Here is an 18,882-nt window from a genome sequence, read left to right as displayed (position 1 = left end):
ACCAGGTTGGCAGGGGGTCAACCAGCTGGTTCCATGAAAGTATTTGCTGTTGGACAATTGTCCTGTAAGGGTCATCTACTCCTGAAAGACTAACATGAATGTTCCCTAATGTATCCTTAGGCTCAGGATGGAGGGGTGGAGGGTGGTAAAGAGGTCCTATATATTGAGGGTACGAAAACTGACAAGGAATCAGAGATCTCCCTCAATCGAGAGACTTTCTGCATTTATCCGTAACCATGGTGACTGTTTTCTCTGAAACTCCCACCATTGATGACGGTGGCTTGCTCTTCTCAGATGCCCTAAACCAATACATTCTGTCCTCTGCCTAGACCCAGCCAGGAAGAAAGCAGCACGCGCAACTAGACAGGGGCCATGGCAAAGCCCCCCTGCTCTATTTCTTCCAGGGTGGGGGGGGGGGGAATTCTAAAATGTCAGACTCCAAAGCGCAGACAGACATTAAGGGGTTTCCATGCCTGTTGGTAGATTCACGACACATGGCCCAGTTACCAGTCTTTGGAACAGGATGGAGGATAGGGCATGTAAACCCTACCCACAGGTGAACCAAAGCTGTGTAAATTCCCTTGTGACCTGGTGCCATGTGGAGAGGGCTTTTCTCCTGCCTTTGTTGTCGCGTGACTGAACTTCCAACTGTAAAATTTAGAGACCTCATCTCTATTCCCTTTTTTTACACCTCCACAAATTGTGTGTTCCTGGGCAAATTACTTTGATCCCCCGGTGCCTTACTTGCTGACACAAATTCCTAGAATCTGGATGAAGATATTATATATTAACAATACAGACTCCTTTTTGTATGTAATGCTCTGAGGTAGTGTGTGGCTGGGTAAGTATTTTGGTGACGAGTGTGTTTCCTGTACGTCTTGCATGGTTGTAATGATGTGAGTCTATGATTTAGTTCACATGTGCGTAACATTTCCTCTACGTCTTATTGCGTTTTTCATTTCCCCCTAAACCTCTGCCTCCAGAGCCTCTCACCCCTTGGTTGCTTTTTGACATTTGGTTCTCAGATTTGTTTTTTTGCCTTATCTCGTTTCTGTCGTTTTGGTTCCTTGCACCCCCATTCTTATTTTTGTTCTCACCGTGCCCCATTTGCTCATTTCCGGGCCCCCCCCTCCTGTTCTTTTCTTCTCCCTCTGCTGTGTATTCCCTTCTCCCCTTTCCTCCTTCAGCCATTCGTCCCTCTTGCTTTTTGTCTTTCTCCCCTTCCCCTTCTCAATTTATGGCGTTATTAATTCCGGGGGGTGATTTATCACACTAAAGTCTTTGTTTTGCATAAATATGCTCAAAATGAAGAAATGCCATTATTTTATGGTGGAAATGTTGTCATTTGCATAATGCCTGCCATTAATTATTATGATCCTAATGTGCCTGTTGATATTTTTAGGGCGCAGCGATACAGACTGTACCTTGGATAATATCTTGTTGGAAGCGGCTGCAGGGAATAGGTGGCGAGGCTCTGTGCAAATGAATGGAAATTTAGGAGCAGAGTTGACACCAGGACAGGCTTGGGTTAGCACACTGTGTAGCCATGTCTGACGTGTTGAGAGACATGGTGCACAGCTTTGCGAAGCTCGACGATTGTGTAGCCTGGCTGTATTTAAGGTGCCCTTTTCGCTACAGTGGTTGCACGCTATGCATCCACTGTCAAGCTCATATTCAAGTGAACCACTTTTCCATCCCCACTTACACCCAAAATGCTGTTTCTTCTCTTTTTCTGGTTTATTGTGTTCGTTCATCTGCCAATGGCGGCCATTTTGCAATGATGTGCTTAAATAAAGTGCAGTGTTAGTCATCGACAAAGACAAAACGTGAAAAACCTATATGCAGTGTGGAGTTCTGTCCTCTCAGGATAGAAAGGCAGACACACACATTCCTCATACTAAGGGTCAACATCACTATAAAACTACAGAGAGATTAGGGAGTTAAACGAACTAAAACACTGCAACAACACATAAGCCGCACCAACAGCACACGAGGACTGACATCGATCCGATACTCGCACCAAAGCTCAGCACCCGGTGTATACGGAGTTGAAGCTGCCAACACTCCTCTCACTATCCTACTCCTGCTTCACCTACTAACCCATCCCACCTTCTCGTTTGCAGATCCGCCAGAGCGCCTGGGGACCAACTCCGTTGGTGACGGTGCGCGTTACAAATACCTTTAACATTTAAATATGTTTAAAGAAATAAAAGGTTGCACTTAACATTGTAGAACAAATAAAACCTGACTGCAAGAAACTGTAATGAGTAGGTGTTTTTGCTCAACACACGCCTCTACATTATTTGCATTGGCGGCAAACGATATATGCATCTGAATGAACCCTTTATTCCCATAGGGAAGTAACTAGACCCTATTGGCTTCTAAGTCTCTCCATTCAGAGTAATCCATGTATGGGTGAACACCCCAGATGAATGTTACACATCGAATGCTGTTTTTCAAGTTTAGCTCAGAGATCTGTCTCCATCTGTTTCCACTGGATTCTGAAAGAAAGTAGCTCCGGCCTTCATCAGGATAAGGATTGTAAAGCCGATTTAGAAGAGTTGAAAAACCTCTATAAGTGCTTTGATAGTATCATTATTTGAGAAAGCAAGTACGAAGTGCAAATCCCCCTTAGACAGGAAAGACCATATTTGTGGTTGCAGTACATTTCAGGAATAGAAGGTGCAAGTATTCTCCTGCGTGAAGCAGGCAAGCCTCCCTTATTGCGAAGTACAACTATCGTAATAATTCAAACTGTGGTACACAATATCCATCATATGCATACGTGATATGCTATCTGTTTCATATTTACTATAATTCACCTTATAAATCAAGATGAACCTGTCCTGTTAATATGTTTGTATCTTTGTGTTTATGTTCCAGCGCCTTGATGCCCGTGGCCTTCGGCGCTTTATAGATAAATAAATAAAAAATACATGAAGCCCAGTAATGATACAACTAAAAACTTGAAGTGTGTTCTTTTTCAGGGAGGTGCTTTCTGTTCCCACCAATCGTATTTCTTAAAGGATGCTGCTGTTGCTGTTACACGAGCATTGAACTTAGAAATAGATCCAAAGCCCGATAGTTAAATGGGCTGAAAATGTTATGGACCGTTTTGTCAGACAGGTATGCATGGTGCACGGCGTGAAATAAATCCTATGTCTCCAAAACGAAAGCTTGCACCTCAATGGACAACCAGGGGGGACCACAGGCCCACAGCAGGACATGCAGTGTTGTGCGACCTAGCATGCCCCTGATTCCAACCTTTTTCAGTTAACCACAGACGACCTCAAGCTTTGACCCTGTGCCTGATCTTATGCAACACAGTCCATGGTGCCACTGGGGGGTGTTGGGGAGCCGGGGGTTCTTGCCACCCCCCAATGCAAACTGACACATAGCTCTCCCTATATTTGCCATTGATTCTGGGTATTCACATCCTTCAAAGTTGCCTATTGGGCATTTGGCTCTGAATAGCCTTCTTCTGCCCACAACTCGATTGCGGTAAGTCCAACTTGTTCTCCTTGCTAGGTTGCATATCCCCCGGAGTACACTTGGACCACATGGTTTGGGGGTCACTATCTTTCAGGACACTTGCCTGTGACTACTATTTCCTCCCCTTCCTGCACACCTCCTTTACTGTTTGGGGTAGGGGTTGCCTGTTCTTCCTCCCTCCGTTGACAGGAGGCACCCCTGTGACCCCTGGTTATCTTATTATGGATTACGCAATCCTTTTCCCGCGGAACCTTTTCCACAGTAGAGTGATCCGCTCCCGGCCCGCATGCAGGACAGTTTCTCGACAAAAGTAAGAGACTGTACCACATCTCTCCGCTTGTACTCAGACCCTGTCATGCGGTGACAAGACAGGTGACAGGAAGCAGGCAGCGTGATGACATTACACCCGTCCTGATCACCTAACAGTGGCCATCTCTGGAAGCTTAGCTGAATATCACTGCAACCTATACCTGTATGCCAGTATGACTGTAACCTGTGCTTGCTCTTTCACACTTTGTTTATGTCTATAATCTATGCACATGTCACTTTGCCATGTAACCTAAGATATGCGCCCGGATGCCCCAGGGCCAGCTGCGCTATACAAATAAATAAAATACAAATACAAATATCACACGCGGCTGCCTTATCTACAGGGCTCTGGACCTAGGCTAACCACAAAACCTGTCTATGCAGGCCACCCGGTTCAGATTTCCCACCAACATATAGGCCAAAAATCAGGCCTTCTCCATCGCCCGTTTTGGTTGTACCCCTTGAGTCTCCCCATGCAGAGCCTCCTACTGAACTGCATTTCTGCAGGGAAGTGCAAAGCATACCACTTTCACATTTCATCAGAAAGCCAGCCCCAGCTGCCCCACCGCTCTGAATTGGCTGCCTCCTTCTGGGAACCTCGGATCCAAGAGACTTTATCTGCCACAGGCAGAGGCGTTGCTAGGGCCGGGGCTATAGCCCCGGCTCTTTTGGTTGTAGTCCCGTATAGCTCAGGTGCTACAAGCAAAAAGCTAACTAGCCCGAGTCTCACCAGTCCTGAGATTAGCTTAGCCCCTGATGTTTTCCAGACCTAGCAACACCCCTGGCCACAGGCAAATTCTGTTCTCAGGTAGAACATCGGACTGTGCTTCTTTCATCTGTGGCTACTTCGACATTCAATGTTCTGCTGTCCTTGGAATTATTTTAGGTCCCTTTTGATCTCTATGTACTATAGCATTGCAACTCTAGCTAGCACTGGAAATCCTGAATTCTCCTGTAATCCCTTTACTTGGCTATATAAAGCATCCCACCGTTCCCTGATTGCTTCTTAAAAAATGCACCAAGTGTACTCACGTTGCTTCTTGCAGGCCGCCACAACGCGTGGAAGGTTATGCACGACCAGGAATGTCCTTCAGCCAATCATCATGCAGACAACTTGCACACAAAAATATAGTCTAATGGTTCAGGAGCAAAAGCTGAGCAGTGAAGGGAGAAATGATACTACTATACTATTCAATAATAAATAAATATACATAAACCAATACACAGTATTCCATAAGCGGTACTGTGCCATGTTTCATATGAAAATGATGCTCACTGCCTGGCTCACTTTGTTCAAACGGGCAGCGACCCCAAGAGGAGTGAAGCAAAGCCCCCACACTCCGCTCCAGCGCTATGCAGGCTTTGGAGCAAGGAGGTAAGGGGAAGGGTTGTTACAGAGAACTCTTGCAGGTGTGGGGAGGCTGAGGAGAGCTCAGCAGAGCCACCACACTATGTTGCTACCTGGGGAGCCAGCCATTGGAGAGACGCGAGGAGGCCAAGTGCCTGAGACAAGCAGGGAGTCTGGGCAAAGCTTCAATGAGCCTCTACAGTCCAGCTCCATGCAGCCATGGCAGTAGTGTATGGGGGTGAGGAAAAGGTAGAGGCAGGGAGCTGAGGCATGTGGGTGGCTCTGAGAGGCAGCGGTAAAACCAACACTAAGCTCTAAGCAGACCTGGTTGTAGTCCTGGGCTTTGCTTTGAGAAGAGAGAGGAGGCAGAGAGTTGAGGCAAATGGGAAGGGAACCTAGGGAGAGAGCAGCAACACCACTGCACTCCCACTTTAGCCCTCTGAAGTTGTGCAGGCAGCAAGGACCATAGATGAGGCCAGAGGAGGAAGAGGACTGATGCAAAGGGGAGCACGGCAGAGTTATTACTTTGCACCGCTCTGCAAGTGGAGCGAGGAGCTGAAAGGAGAAGACACGGCACCATGCCGCGCAGCAGAGCAACCACTCTCCACAGGCAGCTGATCTACACTGTGTGTAGGCAGTGATATGATGGAACAGGAAATGGGTGAACGGGTGCCTTGATATCACAATAATAATACCCAGAGGTGTACAAAAAAGCGAATGATACTATTGGAATGTGTTAAATATGGTGATGTTTGACCTCCCGCTGATCCAGAATCCAATGATATGATTTCCAGTCAAACCTCTTCCACTGCGGTGTGGTTATGGAAATGCTGGTCACCGCTTTGCTGGATCTTCTCGCTTGTGATGTTTGTTACCATGAACCACAAAGAGATACCTTTGTGGGCCCTCTTGGTTGGTCCACTGACACCGCTGACACCGCAATACCTTTGTGGGCCCTCTTGGCTGGTCCACTGACAACGCAATACCTTTGTGGGCCCTCTTGGCTGCTTCACTGACACCGCAATACCTTTGTGGGCCCTCTTGGCTGGTCCACTGACACCGCAATACCTTTGTGGGCCCTCTTGGCTGGTCCACTGACACCGCAATACCTTTGTGGGCCCTCTTGGCTGGTCCACTGACACCGCAATACCTTTGTGGGCCCTCTTGGCTGGTCCACTGACACCGCAATACCTTTGTGGGCCCTCTTGGCTGGTCCACTGACACCGCAATACCTTTGTGGGCCCTCTTGGTTGGTCCACTGACACCGCAATACCTTTGTGGGCCCTCTTGGCTGGTCCACTGACACCGCAATACCTTTGTGGGCCCTCTTGGTCCACTGACACCGCAATACCTTTGTGGGCCCTCTTGGGCCCTCTTGGCTGGTCCACTGACACCGCCATCAGCATGTGGCCGTACCCAGGATATCACCCGGCTGCACCGGTTTGTTTTGTTTATGTCTAGTTTTTCGATTTTTGGTCGCTGTCACAATGTTTCCTGAAATGTGTGCTGTTGTTCAATTCAATATCATATCCCCGAAGACGTCCAGCCTCATTCCAATTATCAAAAGCAGCTTCTGCTGCTGTCAGCAGGTGTCGCTCTGTTGTGGAGATGCAAGGCTGCCAACTGGCAGTCTGTGTAGGATGTCCATGATTAGTTCGGACACGAAATGGCCGAGGGAGAACAAACCGAAAGTTATGTTACCGAAAATAGCTTTAGGTTTTTTCTCCCTCTGACATTTCTTGCAACCCGCTCCCTCTAACCCCCTCACTTACCTTCTGGCAGCACACATCGCAGTGTGCCGCCGACTCTGCCATCCCTCTGCGACGCAGGTTCCCTTCACGTACGTGCTTGGAAACTGGTACCACAGGGTAATTTTTCTTTGTTCTTTTCTTCAACATTGTAATTAGTTTAGGGAGCAGGGACACCCATGCCACCCCAATGCGATTGTAGTGAGCAAGGGTGCAGGTGACGCCCCTGCTCCCCTTGTTCACTATAATTGCATCGAATGGTAAAGTTGATAGAAATTTTCAGCTGTTCGAGATTTTCATATAGCCGAAATTCTGTCATATCTACCATTTGTTTTTTCTTTTCGGACATTTATTTATTTTAATTGTTTATTTTTTGCATTTTTAAAGCGCTCACACAGCCCGTAGGCATCGAGATGCTGTTACAGGAATTGTTTGTTTTAGTTGAGTAGTTGTTTGTCTTATAAAGCGCTTAAATACCCAAGAGTTTCATAGCGCTGGAATGGGGATCGAACCAGTGTTGCTTCGTGTTGTCATGCTTCCAAAACGAGCACGTTGCCACTGAGCTATCCTCCCAAGACAATATGGATACCATCTGTGTATACTCCAAGGAGGAGTCTGTAGCCACGGCTTAACAGCACCACATTCCAAAAGCTTTTCTGGTAACATCCATGTTCTTATTTTCTTTGTACCGGATGCTGCTGCTTCGAGTTAACTCCATTGAATTGATATTTTATTTATATTGCGCTCGTACACAGCGCGCGAAAAGGCAAGGGAGGGGAACAAGGGAGAACAGAAGAACCATCTTACTAGGCTCCATGGATGTTCTAAATGTTCTTCTGGGTTGCATGCGATTTTGCGCTCTGCCTCAAGGCAGAGAACTTATCAGTTGCCTCTGGAAGATGGTGGGTGCAGAGAGGCTAGACCTGTTTTGTGATAGTTTGGGTGTAAATCTTGAAAGTTGCTGTGGACCATGTATTAGGATAACAGGTAAGAGTGTTCATGTTAAATGAGCAGGTATCACAAAATGGACTGGCCCACTCATTGGCGAGGAGTGTTTATGATGTTAGAGAACTATTTAAAAGGTACTCAGCCTTGCTGACGAGCATGGGGATTTATTTTATTTCTTTATATTATTGAGCATTTGTTAGGCGCCTATACAACTGAATTGTGTTTCAAAGCTCCACAAGGCTAAATGGGAAGGGAACAGGGGAAGGAATAACAATGGAAAAACAGTAAATATACAGTTGTGGTCCTACTAGGCCTTGTGCATTCGGACGTGCAAATGCAGCAGATAGAAGTGCAGGAAATATGGATGGAAGGGGAAGGGGGTGGGGCAAGGAGTGGAGAAGTGCTGATGGAGGGCCCAAGAGGGAAGTGCCAAGGGGAGCCAGAGAGGAGACCTCAGGCTAAGTGCTAGTGTAGGTGACTCCCAAGGGTGGGATGCACAGCCGCCAAAGAGGGCCCTGAAGGGCAGTGCAGTGGAGGGGACGGTGCTGGTATCGGCTGGGAAGAAGGGCCTGGTATCCTGTGAGATTCATGATATGATATGATATTTTATTTGTATTGCGCTTGTACACAAGTGTTTCAGAGCGCGACTAGGCAAGGGATGGGAATAGGGGAGAACACAACACAACAGCGATCTTACTAGGCCCAGTGACATTGAGAACGCGCAAGTGCAAGGGAAAGGGAAAAGGGAAAAAGTGCATGGAAGGGGGAGAGTGGAAAGTGCGGAGCAGAGGAGAGCAGATAAATAAAAATAAATAGAAAATGGAGGCAATAAACAGTGGTAGTGCAGCCAGCAAGTGGCAAGTGCTGTGTTTAAGACTGCAGACTGGGCAAGAAGAAAAATTAGGAGGGGGGGGGGGCTGTATGGGTACATATACAGTCCCCAGTGCAAGGGGTGGCCAGGAGGCAGTGCAGGAGGGTGACAGGGTGAGCATGTACCTGGGCCCAGGGGACTGAGGGTGGCCAGGGGCACAGTGCCAAGAGAGAGCAGATCAGCTGGGGAGAGGGGGAGCAAAGGCAGAAGCAAAGAGGAAGGTCTTGAGGTGTTTCCGGAACCAGAGATGGTTCTCCTCAAGTTTTAGAGTTGCAGGGAGGCTGTTCCAGAGGGAGGCCCCAGCCGAAGATAGAGATCTACCCCCAGCTCGTTTCTTTGTAAAACGATTGTCCCGGAGGGAGTTAGGGGTGGAGGAGCGAAGAGCTCGAGAAGGGGGGTATTTGTGGAGGGATAGCTGAAGGTATTTTGGACCCAGGCTCCAGAAAGCCTTGTGGACAATGTAGAGGGTTTTGAATTTAATCCTTGCATCCACTGGGAGCCAATGGAGAGTTTTCAGAGCTGGAGAGATATGATCCCAGAGATTGAGGCCAAGGACAAGTCTCGCAGTCCTGTTCTGGATAAATTGCAGAGGGCGGAGAGTAGAGGCAGGTAGATTTAGAAAGAGGATGTTACAATAGTCCATCCTAGAGAGAACCAGAGCTTGGGAGAGAGTGAGCTTCTGAGGGAAGGAGAGGAAAGGCAGAGTACCTCTGAGGAGGTGCAGTAGGAAGTTTGACTTTTTAGAGACCTCAGAGAAGGAAAGTGTGGCGTCAAAGATGACCCCGAGGTTCTTAGACTCGCAGGTAGGGGTAAGAGGAGGGCCAAGGGAGGCCGGCCATAGAGTGAGGGAAAAGGATGGAGATGGTGTGCCGATGAGGAGGATCTCAGTCTTGCTGGCATTCAGACAAAGATCATTGGCGGCACACCAATCTTGAATGGCAGGTAGGCAGTCAGAGATGAGAGAGGGAGAGGAGGTGGCCGAGAGCAGCCGGAAAATGTGTTGAGTGTCATCAGCCTAGCACTGGAAATTTGAGCAGAAAATGGCAATGCAGTGGGCGAAAGTTGCCAGGTATTGGTTGAAGAGCCAGGGTGAGAGGTTAGACCCTGGGGAACCCCACAAGTAGAGAGGAAGATAGATGATAGGAAGGACCCCAGTTGGACCTGGGAGGGTCGATCAGAGAGGAAAGAGGTCAGCCAGGCCAGAGCTTGATCAGTGATACCCAGGTTATCACGGAGACGGTTGACCAGTATGGAGTGGTTGACTGTGTTAAAGGCAAAAGAGAGATCAAGAAGGATGAGGATAGAGGGAGTGTTAGAGTCCAGGTTGGAGAACAGATCTTGAGAATCAGGCCACCGGTCCCAGCAGCAGTGGAGTGATTAACAGGGATGGGAAGTGGTAGAGAAAAGCATAGTTTTGAGAGGTTTCTAGAACTTAAGGAGGCCTGCCTCAAGTCTGAGAGGGGCAGGGAGATGGTTCCAAAGGGAGGCACCAGCCGAGGAGAGAGACCAGCCCCCCACTCTCGGCTTGGAAAAGCGTTTCACAGTCAAAGAGTTGGAGTTAGGGGATCATTGGGCTCTAGCAGGAGACTATTTGGGGAGTTAAAGTTGGAGATTTCATGGTCCGAGGCCTCAGAAAGCCCAGTGGATGATGCAGAGGGTCTTGAATTTAATCCTTGCAGCCACCGGGAGCCAGTATAGAGATTTAAGGGCTGGAGAGATACAGTCTATGGGCTTGTGGCCAAGGATAAGCCTTGCAGCCCTGTTCTGGATTAGCTGTAGGAGGGGAAAGGAGGAAAGAGGGAGATTGAGAAAGAGGCTGTTGCAGTGGTCCAGCCTAGAGCGAACCAGAGCTCTGGAGACATTGAGCTTCTGGCGGAAGGTGAGGAAAGGGAGAATGTCTCTGAGGAGGTGAAGCTGGAAGTGGGACTTCTTGGTAAGGTTCATGATGTGAGGGGTGAAGGAGAGAGTGGAGTCGAATATGACCCAGATGTTTTTGGCCTAACAGGATGGTGGGGGTAGAGGGCCCAGAGCAGGTGGCCAGAGGGAAGATGGAAAAGAAGGCACAGGTGTCCCAATTTGAAGGATCTCCCTCTTACTGGTTTAAGACCGAGATCATTTACTGTACACCATGCTTGAATGGCGTCAGACAATCAGGGATGAGAGAGGAGGAAGAGGAGGTAGTAGATGGAAGTTTCAATTAAAGCTGTGTGTCATCAGCATAACACTGGAAATGGGGAGAGAAGGCGGAGATCGGGTGAGCAAGAGGGGCAAGATAGATAATGAAGAGCCATGGCGATAGGATAGAGCCCTGGGGGAGGCCACAGGTAGAGAGAGTGGTGGTGGAGGAGAAAGATCCCAGTTGCAGCTGGTAAGGGCCGTTAGTGAGGAAAAAGGTCAGCCAATCCAGTGCCCGGTCCGTGATGCCGAGGGTATTGCAGAGTCATTTTATGAGGACAGAATGGTTGACCGTGTTAGAGGCAGAGGAGAGGTCAAGGAAATTGAGAACAATGGGAGAGTTAGAGTCGAGATTTGCAAGCATGGTTTCACGGGTGTTCAGGAGAGCAGTTTCCATGCCTCTGGATGCGAGGGTGCACAAGGGAGTGCTTGATGGATAGAGGGAATGAGCCAGTAGAAAAGGAGTGGTTACAGAAGTCGTCAAGAGCTGGGGCGAGAGAGGAGATGTCCTTAATGGTTCTGGAAGAGCAGGGGAGCACCTGTTTGTATGAGGCCTTCATATAGCGGGCAACTTTAGAGAGCACATCCGGTGCTATGCATGGGAGGGAGGAGAGTGATGGGGGTGGAGGGAGGGGAGCCAAGAGAGGCAAGGGAGAAGGCGCAGGTGTGGAAATGGGGGTGGAGGAGAGAGAGCGTTTTTGATGTGAAGTGGGAGGCCAGAGCGGTGCAGAGAGCCTGGGAAGGAAGGAGAAGGGTGGAGACTGCAGCAGGATTGGTGAGTTCCTTGCAGATTTTGAAAGGTTTGGTTGTGTTGTTGATGGCGCCAGAGATGTGGGCTTGGATGTGGGCCCACTCCTTGGTGTGGATAGAGAAACGATATTGCCTTTGCAGCAGGTGTCAGGCCAGTTTTTCAGAGGGTAAACTCATGGTCTGCCACTTCCGTTCAGCATCTCTGCACTTGCGTTTCAGAGATGCTAGATCTGAGTCATACCAGCTGTTGTTCTTGGAGGCAGGTTTTAGGCAGAACCTCATGACAGGGGCAAGGATGTCAAGGGTGTTAGAGATGTAGAGATGCAGGTTAGCAAGGACAGAGTCAGAGGGAGAGTCAGAAGTGGGGGTCGGAGGGGGGATGAAGGTGGAGGCAAAAGCTGCGACTGATAATCGCTTCATCGGTTGAATGACGGCGAAGGAGGCAGGCAGTGCTGGGGATGGCTCGAACAGAGGGCCAAGGGCCCCCAGATGGGAGGAAAGGAGAGAGCGGAGCAACCAGGAGATGGGGGTGGTGACCGGATTAGAGATAGGGATGTCACCAGAAAGCAGGGCATCCAGAGTGTGGCCGGCAGAGTGGGTCGGCCTGGAAGGTACAAAAGAGAGAGACAGAGAGAGACACAGAGGGCGTGGAACTGAGAGGTAGATGATTCAAGGGAGTCGAGGTGAACATTGAAATCACCAAGGAGGAGGGGTTTGGAAGAAGAGGTTGAGATGGAGGATGCAAGGTCGTCCCATTCAGAGAGGAAGAGAGAAATGGGGCCAGGGGGCCTGTAGATGGTAACGAAGGTGAGGGAGAGTAGGCGAGACCCCAAGCCTACAGACGAGGCATTCAAGAGGAGCAGGCTTGAGTAGGTATGATAGAAGCAGGGACCCACTCAGGGAAAAAGGAAACTTCACCTACTGGCCTGTTGGGTCTGGCGAGGATTTTGTAGCCCTCAGGAAGGAGAGTGTCAAAAGCAGTGACAGAGCTGGCATTGAACCACGTCTCGGTGAGAGCGAGGAGATCTAGGTCAAGGTCAACAAGAATCAGACAGATGTCAGAGGAGTGTTTGACAGCAGAGCGAGCATTCAGAGGAGGTAAGTGAAGCTGATTGCCACCTTTGAAAGTTTTCCAGTGGGGGGTACATGGCATGGTACTTCCATCTGTAGAGGAGAGGTTAGGTCAGAGTAGGAAGGAGGGGTAGCAGGAGAAGAGAGGAAGTTAATGAGAGAGGGCAGGCGCCGGTCAAGGAGAAGAGTAGGTTGAGAGCCTTTGGCCATGACAGTGCTATTTTGATAGACATTAATGATGCACCTTGAGGATGAGAAATATGCCAAGAGTACCTCCCATCTAGTACCACCATTAATGGGAGAAGAGGAAAAAAGGGAAAGAGTGGAGACCAGGTGGGTAGTCCATAGATTAGGAGAAGGGACATAGGATGTCAGTGGTAGTCTGCCTGGAAGTAGCATTGACATAGGTGTCAACTATAGGTAGGCCTGGATTAGAGTCCAGGAGGGATTTTTAAAGGTTTAGTGCTATTTAATCCCTTTAATGTAATGCTAAATAAGTTTTATTGTGCATGGCTGGCATTTTGGGTGGTTGCATTGCACTAAATATTTGAAGTGTGCTTTTGGTGACATGCACCATTTAACAGAAGGCACTGGTAAATATGTTGGACCTCATCATGAATTGGTGAAGGTCCGGTGCAATTTGTGCTGGATCACGAGTTGCGGGTGGGCAGTAAATCCCTAATGGGGTTGGGGAGCACTATTACCGCTGGTGGGAATTGCAGCAGCGGTAATAGCGCCCAAAAGAGCCCGTAAATTGACATTTTTACCTCCAGCAAAAAGCTGGAGGTAAAAAAGCCATTTTCCACCCAACTTGTGGTTTGGCCAGCCCTTAAATGCGGCGGTAATGCCATAGCGCCACATTAAAGGGCTCAAGCCAAACTCGTGTTGAGGCCCTTTGTTACCTGTTACCATGAGGCAAGTGCTTTTCTCTTAGGTAGAGTATGTAAACTAAGGAACTCGCCCTTCAGGTCTAGTGTTTTTTTTTTATATTTTGGAAGGCCTGATGAGGCAGTTTCCAAAGGCAATAGATAATTAGTAACCAGTGGTGTTTTGGCTACGTGATGGACTTGGGATGTGCCCAAGTGGGCCCTCGCAGTGCATCTGGTGGCTTTTCTTTTTATTTTGATCAGGATGACCTTAATGTGTTTCTCACAGGGGGAATATAGAATAGTAATTATATGACGGTCAAACCTAGATGCCAAATGTGACTCCGTCAAGAATAGGTGTCAAAGGTAAATGTAGGAGGAGAACAAAAGTTAGGGCGAACGGGTAATGTTCGCCTGACAAGGTCCACGTCTATTACCCGACTAGAAACATGCGATCAAGCTCTGCTCTTCTTCTAGCCCCCCTGGCCCCCTTTCCTTCCAAATCATCCAGAATTGGATGCTCCACTTTCTCAGTCCTGGCACCCACCATTTGGAATTCCTTGCCTCCCCACATCAGACACACACAAGACTACATGACTTTCCGAAGGGCCCTCCAGACATGGCTATTCCCATCAGCATTATTAGATTGAACCATATTTGAGGGTGGGCAGTATGTCACACTTACATGGTTTCTGAGGGTGCGAAATGTATCGCACTTCGATGGATTTGAGGGTTAGCAATGCAATGCACTGCACTTGGTTGGATTTTGAGGGTGGGCAATCTGCCCTAGCCAGACGGATTTGAGGGTGAGCAGTGTGTTGCGTTCAGAAGAATTGGGGTCTGGCAGTGTGTCACATTTTAGAAGATTTTGGGGGCTGGCAATGTATTGCACTGAGATGAAATGAAGGATAGCCTACCTGAGACCGCCTCTCTGCACCCTCCCACTACATGCACTACTCAATGACACTCTGCACAACACCTCTACCTTTCTAATGCAGCTATCCCCATCCATACATCGGGTCCAGCTGCACTCATAATCTCTTGCGCATGCTCTCCAAAATACCTCTCTGCACCCACCCACCCACATTCTTGCTCAACATGGGTGGCTAGCAGGGACTTGGCCACCCCTACCTACCTTTGTATTGGCTAAAATGCACACATGCATTCTATGACCCACTGATGAATTTCCCATACTTGTACTTCGATCCCCAAGGGTGTTCAACCTACAGCACGTTGAGACCATACCAATGGTGAAACGCGTTATACAAATGCCTGTTCCGTTCCGTAAGCACTTGGATAGTAGAATAATAGAGTGAGTCTTAGCATCTAATATTACAATAGCCAGTTTTTTGTTTATACATAGCATCTCTAAATGTTTCCCGCCTGTTCCCTCGTTGCCTTTTTTGATTGGCAAGGCTAGCTTGGTCTTTGTTCTGGGCAGATCTGATGGAAACAGTGATTAGTGGGACATGCCCCCCCGCCCCTCCATCGCCTGTCTGTTTTGCCACATTTGTTCCTGTGTTTCTTATGGGGTGGGGGGCAGACCTCCAAAGCCCCCTCCCCCACCTTCCTGTGCCGCATCACACCACTATTCTAAAAACCATTATTTAATATTCCCCTACTGTCCTCCCACCCCCTTATAAAACGCAGTGACTAAAGCAGTGAAACGGCTGCAACGAGATGGGCTGCTACCAATTAGTGACCAATGGGAGAGTTGGTTTTAGGCATCTGACGCGAGGGGGGCCCATGATATTTATGTGCTTTCAGGTCAGCTTTTCACTCCACGAACAGGGGCCATTCTACCTTTTCAACTGAAATGTTCAATCACACCTTAGGGTTCAGGGGCCCTGCGACTTTAGACAAAAGCAGCTTAATAGATTTTATTTAGGGATGATGTATAGTTTAAGCTCCCCAGATGACGGCCTGTTTGCTCTGCTGTGCAGAGGACAATACGCATGGATCTTGATATTCGACATCCACACACCCTGCACTTCCTTATCTAGGATTTCTCCCCAGAATCAAGGCACAATCGGAGGGGCTGCACATATTAAGTGCGGAAGCCGCGCTCTGAGGGTTAGATTGACAATGAGAACTGTAATCCAGGAGGAGAACAAGATGTTAAAGGTGTTGTGGAGTATTGGAAACTAAACTGATCATTTTCCGAGAATTCGTCCCATTGCTTGTAATATATTGTATTGTATTGTTATTCATAAAGCGCCTATGCACAAGTGTTTCAAAGCGCTCAAGGAGGGTGGGAACATGGGGAGAAAAACAGTCACTCAGAGCCCTTGAAATTCAGAGACGATAATAGTCTACACAGGCAGTGTAAGTGCCTAAAATATATTTAACAGTTTGAGATACCGCAAATAGGGCTGACGGCGATTCTGCAGTTTTAGACAGTGCAATTAGGGGTGAAGACAAGGCAGAATATATTGTGTGATCAGATGGGGGTATCTGCGTCAATTGAAGGTGCTTGTGCCCCAAAGGCATATACAGCGTTTTACCACTGCTTGCTTGCTCTTGCACACCGTGACTATACACTGCACCAGGGCACTTCCGCTGCTGACTCATTCGAAACACTTGTGTAAAGGCGCGTTACAAATACCATATCATATCATACCATATGCATGGGTTCTCTCTCCTTAAGACAAAGGGGCCCGCAGAGATCATTTGAAATGGTCTCTTTGGCATGTTCAGCTGGCCGCAGCGACGAGTAATGGTGTTGTGGGGTGTTATAATATATATATGATCTCCTTTAAACGGAAACGTACTGAAATGTCGCCTTCTTTTGTGCGCCCCCGCAGTCACTGCGACTTTGGATCGCACAAAATACCCACTCCCACTACTGCGCCCAAGCAGGACCCGGGGGTAAAGGGGTGTCCCCCACTCTCCTTGAGCGCAGTAACAGTAGTCAGGGTTGCAGCGGTGTCCCCCGCTTACCATTACGGGAAGTGGGGGACAAGAAAGTGAAAAGAAAAGCACCCTGCGGTGTCAGCCCTGACCCACGTTAGTGGGAGGAACTGATGCCGCAGGGATAGAGGAGTGTAGGCGGCACAAAGACGTGTGCCGGCATAAAGGTAAGAGGGGTCAGGAAGGGGAATGCTGGTCGGGGATGCGGGATCATAATACAGCTTTGCCTAAACGAGGCTCGATGCACCCTTACTGAACCTAAAGTGTCGATAGAGTGCATCCTCCAATGTTTGAAATAAACGAAGCTCGATGCACCCTTACTGTACCTGAAGTGTCGATAGAGTGCATCCTCCAATGTTTGAAATAAACGAAGCTCGATGCACCCTTACTGAACCTGAAGTGTCGATAGAGTGCATCCTCCAATGTTTGAAATAAACGAAGCTCGATGCACCCTTACTGTACCTGAAGTGTCGATAGAGTGCATCCTCCAATGTTTGAAATAAACGAAGCTCGATGCACCCTTACTGAACCTGAAGTGTCGATAGAGTGCATCCTCCAATGTTTGAAATAAACGAAGCTCGATGCACCCTTACTGTACCTGAAGTGTCGATAGAGTGCATCCTCCAATGTTTGAAATAAACGAAGCTCGATGCACCCTTACTGAACCTGAAGTGTCGATAAAGTTCATCCTCCAATGTTTGCAATAAACGAAGCTGGATGCACCCTTACTGTACCTGAAGTGTCGATAGAGTGCATCCTCCAATGTTTGCAATAAACGAAGCTCGATGCACCCTTACTGAACCTGAAGTGTTGATAGAGTGCATACTCCAATGTTTGTAAATGCTGACTTTGCTGCTCCGACAATGGTTTGCAGTATTGACTTGACATGGCGACCTAATATAGGCTTTTTATTTTTTGGTTCCTTAGGAGTTGGAGTGCTTTGATCTTGCGAAGAGGCTACGGAACGCTTTGCATCCAACGTAAGCTTTCTAAGACATTTGGAGCAGGTCTTCGTTGGACAGTCTACAGTGGTGGTGAGTGTTCCCTTGCCTTGGCTTCTCTAGCGATACCGCCCCCTCCCACCACACGTAGAGAGAGAAGAGAGAGTGCAATGGCGAGCCCACCTAATGGCAGAATCCAGTCTGGATTTCAAGATGCCCTCAGTGGGTACGCTTGAGAAACATTTACATTCAGGGGGAATTCCATGGGGCGGATTTCCATTCTGTTTCATCAGATTTCAGAAATGAGTGGTGCTGTGGACGCCAAACCTTACTTCTAAGGAACTAATTGCTAATATATAGAAGGCATTCTTGGGAGGGGGGAGATTGGCACGATCTAAACATTGACAAATGTATGAATTGAAATTGACAGTTGCCTGAATCTGCCGCCTAGTGAGTTTCAGCCATTATGTTGTTGCATGTCACTTCACTTGGTTTTTTTTGTTGTTTTTTTTGTGGTTTATGGGACTTGCGATCCTGTTTTCATAACGAGTAGAGCAAGATTAAACCCATAACTGGACGAGCTATTCCCGCTTGAGGGCTCGGATTCATAAAGAGAAGGGTTTGGGGTGGAGAGGGCATAATATGCCAAGGTAAGACACGGGCTCCAGCTCCCCAGTTCCACAGACCTGCGCTTGCTTCTTGCAATGCATTCGCTTGCATCGATCCTCATATCTCGGGTAACGGAAGCACGCCTTGCTGGCTGGCTAGCATACATGCGTATATTCTCCTGCGTGGGCGGGCGTGTTTATATATACATACGGTGTATGTGTGTATATAAATATAGCCCGGTGAGTCTTAGAAACAGACTCCGGCGCATAACCAGATGCACTCAGACGCAAGTGCGCGAGGCGAGCGATGCGCCGGAAAGGCACGCAGGTCTGCAGTCCCGTTGCGCGCAGGCTCCGGGTACTAACAAAAAAGTTCACAATCAGAAACTATCCGGGGCAGAACCCTCTATACGCCGGCAGTGGCAGTTAAGGGGGCTGGCCCTGCACCCTGTTATTGGAAGCCCCTTCTCCTCACCTTACAGGCCCAGCAGATGTTGGGGCGCGTGGAGGAGGGGGTGCAGGCAGTGGAGGTTTGGGGAAAGTTCATGTTGCAAGCGCTATTTCTTGGTCTCTGTTAGGCTGCGACTGCAAACTGTGTACAATGAGCAGCTGATGAACGTTTCTTTTTTAGAATATGTCCTCGTATTTGTTTAATTTTCATTGCATTTAAGGTAAGAGTGATACTATAATCCGCAGCTGCGTTAATGAACCACTCAAGACAAACTAGGCTCGAGGGCTGGAGTGATCAGGTCCAGGATATGTCCCGTTGCTGGTACACAGCATGCCCTGATCTCTGCATGGGGGAAGACAGTCTGTTGCCACACAGCTTTTCTGTCTGCCGCCTT

At 48.4% G+C, this 18,882-nt stretch overlaps 1 protein-coding gene across 2 annotated transcripts in view; it reads left to right on the top strand.

Annotated features, from left to right (window-relative positions):
* Positions 1-18,882, top strand: part of ZBTB20 (zinc finger and BTB domain containing 20) — a 3,989,371-nt gene that overhangs the window by 2,354,208 nt on the left and 1,616,281 nt on the right. For both annotated transcript variants that reach the window (XM_069635901.1, XM_069635902.1), the window contains one exon: positions 17,416-17,522. The gene's annotated coding sequence lies outside the window, so the exon portion shown is untranslated. The remainder of the gene's footprint in view (positions 1-17,415; positions 17,523-18,882) is intronic.

This window comes from Ambystoma mexicanum, chromosome 7p, assembly GCF_040938575.1.
Source record: "Ambystoma mexicanum isolate Mex_15411 chromosome 7p, UKY_AmexF1_1, whole genome shotgun sequence".
NCBI classification, from domain to species: domain Eukaryota; kingdom Metazoa; phylum Chordata; class Amphibia; order Caudata; family Ambystomatidae; genus Ambystoma; species Ambystoma mexicanum.
Note: the sequence above shows the minus strand (reverse complement) of the source record. Positions and strands in the feature narration are given on the sequence as shown.